Source organism: Podarcis vaucheri (assembly GCF_965113315.1).
Source record: "Podarcis vaucheri genome assembly, chromosome: 3".
NCBI classification, from domain to species: Eukaryota; Metazoa; Chordata; class Lepidosauria; order Squamata; family Lacertidae; genus Podarcis; species Podarcis vaucheri.
In genome coordinates this window covers 44,825,873-44,831,872 of record NC_138761.1, presented here as the reverse complement: position 1 = coordinate 44,831,872, position 6,000 = coordinate 44,825,873, and the positions used below count along the sequence as shown (strand labels likewise).

The 6,000-nt window shown below is 41.5% G+C and overlaps 1 protein-coding gene across 6 annotated transcripts in view; it reads left to right on the top strand.

Moving 5' to 3' along the window:
- Positions 1-6,000, top strand: part of KIF26B (kinesin family member 26B) — a 271,678-nt gene that overhangs the window by 253,387 nt on the left and 12,291 nt on the right. The window lies entirely within an intron of this gene.

Here is a 6,000-nt window from a genome sequence, read left to right as displayed (position 1 = left end):
GTCCATTCTTCAATTGTCTAGACTTTGCTTCACCTGTACAGATGGAAATTACTGTTCTGTGCCCAAAGCAAAGACTCAAAGCACTTGAACTAGAGCATGAGAATATTACTCTTTCAAGACTACCATCAAGAATAATTCTCAAAAAGACATAACTATTTCCAATTTCCATCACTAGCCTATCTTAGGGCTTTGTTTTATTTTTGTCATTTCTGCCTTATAGTCAACAACCCAGCCCAGTGTCCTTTTTAGAATGCGTTCTTCCTGTTTGTTCTTACCAATGAATGTGTTTTAATGAGAAAAGCAGGTTCTGTAGAGGACATTTTCTTACCTACTGTCTTATTTGTTTTATTTATCACATGTTTATCCTCTTCCTCAGGGGATAAACAGCTTAGGACAGTATGTGGGAGATGAGTCATTTTATCTTCATAACAACCTTATGTTCACCCAAAACTTCCATGGCAGGAATTCAACCTATGGCTCTAGTCCCAAGTCATAGAAACACCTCTGTAGTATAATGGAAAATGTCCAACTCTCTCTCTCCATTATACCATACTGACTCTTCCAATAGTATTGACTACAAAGATCTGGAGTGGGGGTTATGTGACATTCTAGATGTTGCTGGGAGCCCAGCCATGGGAAGATATGCTACATGTCCCTGTTCAATGGAAAGACTGAAACTCAACTTTACTCTTTCCCTTCCCTCTGATCCCAATTGGCTACACACTCTTCTCAGCTATTTGTTGGGTTTTGCTAGTGATCCAATCCCACCTTTCAGCATTACCCATGGATGGATTGACAAGAAATGAAGTAGATGTTCCACTAGAAGGGCTGCATAGGTGGAAAGGCCATCCAGTCTTTTTCCTCTGGACCACTGATCCATCAAGGCAAAAGAGAGATCACATTCCAGCAGTGGACTATTGGTTAATTTCTTGTAGACCACCTAGATTCTTATAATGAACTAGATGGGCCTCAGGCTGATCCAGCAATTACTCCTTAATTTGTAATTACAGGTTCAGAATATGTGTTTCTAATGCTCAGGCGCATTATGAATCAAACATCATTTGCCATAGACATTCTTCTGCCACTTTGAGTGTAAAATAATATTCTTCAAATGTGCCAGCTGAGACCCATTCATTAATCAGTGAAGCAAAAGTGGATCACACAAGACAGAAGCCATCCCACCCTTTACCCCTTGCTCTCAGTGTGCTGACAATCCTAGAATACAAAGCTAGCACCCATATTAATGACCAAAGTATAGCAGGATGAGTAGCAAGGAGAATTTTAACCTACATCAAATGGAGCTGATTTTTGCCTGACCTTGTGAAATGGCTTCATAGGTGAGGGGAATATATACTTTCCAGTTCTAGCTCACTTCATGGGAGGCCCTACTTTCCTATAATTGCAAATGAACTCTATTGGCCATGGCTGGTCTAAAAGGTATGTGGCCTATCAAAAAAGGATTTGTTTACTATCGCCAAGATGGTAGAGTCATGTTTGTTCTGAGCATGTTCTCAAATCCTTCCTCAAGAAAGGGATGGGACTTGCTCTGTTACAAGGCTGGCATACTCTGGTTATATATTTGATCCTTGGCACACTTTAGTTACATTTCTCCTGTTATAGTACAGGATCCACCTCTTTTTCAGAAGAGGCTGAATAAGCATCTGTCAGGGATGGTTTAGATCTAGAAAATCCTGGCATCATGCAGGTGTTGGGACAGCTTGACCCTTGAGCTCCCTTCCAGCACTCAGACACACTCGATGGGAATGACTTGCCCTGTTGCCCTGATAGATCTTGAATCCATTGACCTTCGGCACAAAGTGTGCAGCTCACCTTTACTAAACCGTGCAAAGCAGGGAATGTGTAATGGAAGAGGGAGGGGTTAAAGATTAATTTTGAGCTTGGATGCATCTATTTTATCAGAACACCATTTTTAATGGATTGTACCCATTTCTAAATAAGCCTGGAAGTAACAGGTCATATTTAAACACCTTGTCATTCCTTAAAAAAAAGAAAAAAGTCAATGCAAATATCTTTTTCCCTCATTAAACAATTGTCAATAAATAAAGCCTTCCACTTTTTATAGCATGTTTTCTCATTGAATTCCCACCCCCCAGCAATAAAGTCATAATTCTATATTGGATGGAAGCACAATCTTTTACATGTCAATAGATTTATGAGGACATAAACATAAGATTATGACTGCAGCAGTGGGCCAGGCTCAAACTGGAGTGGAATGGGGAAATCTGCTAGCATTAATTTATGGACAAGAATAGTCTTGCTTCAGTTTTTTACCCTCTTAAAGGCAGATCTCCTTCCCTTAATCCTTTTCCATGTATAAAAGATTGCCATTGCGATTTAAATATACATATCTATCTCAAAGAACCCAAGGCATTTCCTATTATTTTAAACTATGGTGTCAAGAGCACTGGACCCTTCCTGATTTGCTGTCATGGACACACACTGCTATAATGGATATGGTGCTGTAGATATGCTCATTTCAGGTCAGGTGACCTTGTCTGGTTTATTTATGATTATTATTAACGGAAATGCTAGCTGTCAGGCGTGATCAACATGAATCAACAGAAAACCCCTTTTAGAGAGGCCACAAAGACTTTTAAGAAAATCGCCAGCAGTCTTGTGAGGTTTCACGATTGCTTTTGAAGTTCTCACACACCGAAGAGACAGATTTCTCTCTTCTCCCTGCCTCCTGGAGATTGAGATCTTGTTTTCTTTTGGTTTTCCTTAAGTGCATTACAGTACTTCTATATACTTAAGTAACGGTTTTAGAACCTGAGCATCAAAGGGTACACAACAGGTTTTGAAAGACAAGAGCAATTTACCTTTCAGTTTTAGTCCTGCTTAAATTTCAGGTTCTAAATTTCATAAGCACAGGAAACTGCTTGCAGCTACCTGATCGTTACATAGCCTAAACAAACACATAGTGTTTAATCATACATACAGGCAAATACAAACACATCCTCCTGTTAGTCACCAACTTCCACCTACCATAACTATGTGTTGACTTTTCTTAGTGCTTTATTAACATTAGGTCTAAACCTTCCATTATTTGCTGCTGAACCCTGGTATTATCCACTCACTGTGCTGGAAGGATGAAAGGACAATTCATGGCAGGTCCAGGATTCAGATGCAGTAAATAACGTTTAACCCTTGATCATCCATTTTCATTTTGTATGGGCTTCAGACTTGTTTGCCATCTAATTCCTCCTTCTGTGCAATATTGCTGCTTCATTGCAGAAGACAGAAAGTGAGCAGAGATAGAGGGAACTCTAATCTCTATTGCGCTCCACAGGACTTCCATCTGCATAAACATTACTAGGACTGGGCTGAAAGGAAATTAAGAGTCAAGCTCACAATTTAGATTTCAGCTGTTCCTGGTTGTTTGGCCTTGGACTCTGTTAACTGGACCACACATATCCTAATGCCATTGCCATTTTAGAGCAGCCTAGTGCCTTTTTATAATTGTCTTTTTCTGACAGATCTTTCCTCCCTCACTACCTCCTAGCATCTGTGCAGCTATTTATTCTCTGGTTTCCTCCTCCCTCCTGTTAACCTCTGCCCTCTAAGAGTGAATGGGCACCATGGCCACTTTTTGTCCAAATAAGAAGGTGTGATTAAATAGCAACAAGATAGCTTAACCAAGGAGGCAAGACAAACACATATAATAGGCTGGTCACAAACAGTTCATTGGAAACAATTACATTTATCCTGACTTAAAAGTGTGAGCCATTGTAAAGAAGCCCCAGTATGGCCTGTGCAACAATGCTGGCTTCTGCAAGCTATAAGGTGATTTGTCTCACCAGCCTTCACCAACCTCGTGCCCTCCAGATATTTTGGATTATAACCCATCAGCCCCAGTCAGTGCTGGCTGAGGCTGATGGGAGTCGTAGTAAAAAAATGTGGAAGGCACCAGGTTGACAAAGGTTGGTGTACGCCAGGTTTAACATAGCAGATGGTGGGAAAGGCAATGAATGTACTAATTGTGGACATGGCCCAGGCAGTTGAAGACATTCATGTCCCATTGATTTCAGTTGGAGTTGTTGTTGTTGTTGTTGTTAATTGAGTTTATATACTGCCCTGTACCTTGAGGGGGATGCAGGTGGTGCTGTGGGTTAAACCACAGAGCCTAGGACTTGCCGATCAGAAGGTCAGTGGTTTGAATCCCCGCAATGGGGTGAGCTACCATTGCTCAGTCCCTGCTCCTGCCAACCTAGCAGTTTGAAAGCACGTCAAAGTGCAAGTAGATAAATAGGTACTGCTCTGGCGGAAAGGTAAACGGCGTTTCCGTGCGCTGCTCTGGTTCACCAGAAGTGGCTTAGTCATGCTGGCCACATGACCTGGAAGCTGTACTCCGGCTCCCTCAGCCAGTAAAGCGAGATGAGCGCCGCAACCCCAGAGTCGGTCACGACTGGACCTAATGGTCAGGGGTCCTGTATTTACCTTTATACCTAGAGGTCTCAGGGCGGTTCATAGAATAAAATCAAAATATAAAACCATAAAATACATAATCAAAATAAAAACAACAACCCAATAGCCCTCCCCCAAAATAGGTTGTACATGCTTCTCTCACTCACCCTTTGTCCTTGAAAACAGTACAGAACTCAAAAGGTCTTTACTTTGGCTAGATCATTCCTTGCCATTTTAAAATTAGGGATGCTATGCTGAAGGATAATCCAGTGCTATCACTTTTCTGGAAACTAGGTCTATGCCAGAATCATGCTTTTTCCGATAATGAGGTTAGGCTGTGGTCTAGATACCATGGCTTATTTTTATTTTATTTGAGGCATATGCCACTTTCTACCATATTTTTTTTTTAAAGGTGACTTCTAATAATAACCACATTCATACAAATGGAATTCATAACCAACTGAAAATTGATAACAACACATTGAGACTGATCATCCACAGTCAGATTATTCCACCAGGGTGGGGCCAAGGGGCACTTAGGCATATGAGGGTCTGATTCCCTCACTTCAGAACTGTTTCTGCTGCTGCCAAGGTGAAGGCAGCCCTCTCTCACACACCATCTCTTTTTTTAAAAAATGACATGAGAGCTAAATACGTTAAGATCACGAGCTGTTAGGTCATTGGCAGTTGGGTAATTGTTTTAAATATCGTGTTCATTTTTAAATCGTAGCCAATCCAAACGGGCATGAGAATGAGCTACAGTGGACCCTCGGGATACAAATAAAATTCGTTCCGGGGTCCTTACTTAACCTGAAAAGTCCGTAACTGGAGGCGCCGCTTCTGCGCATGCGTGCGTGGCAAAACCTGGAAGTATACACTTCCTGGTTTGCCATGTTCGCAACCCGAAAGTTACGTATCCAGAGTGGTACATAACTCGAGGGTCCACTGTATTACAATGCTCTTTCAGAGGTGAATTTGACTCTCTTGCAATGCAATTCTGTTCATTACCCTTCAAAAGTTCAGTGTGACTAAGACCTGGGGAGTGTACATAGGATTGTAGCCTTAGTCTGAATATCCATTTTTCCCCAGGTGCAATGCTATGAGCTCATGAGTCTTTGGAAGCTAAAGAATATAAGAAGGCCACAGAAGGCAAACCTGTGATTAGATTTACATTATACAACAGCTCTCAGACATACACTTAAGCTCTCAAACAATCTTCACAGATGCATTGGCTTTTTCATACATGCTATTTATCGGCTTCCAGTTCTTGTCCCCCTGTGGCGTTTCTAATCCATAGCAAGCCCTCGAGCACAGACTGGGTATCATTTGCAACAGGATGAGGTTTTCTAAGGAAGATCTTCCATAGGCAACTCCCCTCCCTGCAACTTTATTTGGTTTGTATAAAACAGGCTGAGGTCCCTTTTTATATATAGTTAGCTAGATCAAAAGGGTTCTTGGGTCTGCCTGAAACTATGACTAATTATTGACTGCAATACTGGTTCAAGGGAGAATCCATTTCCCTTCATTAGGAGCATGGGGCTGCATAGGTTTGAAAATTGCCTGTGCGCACTTTCA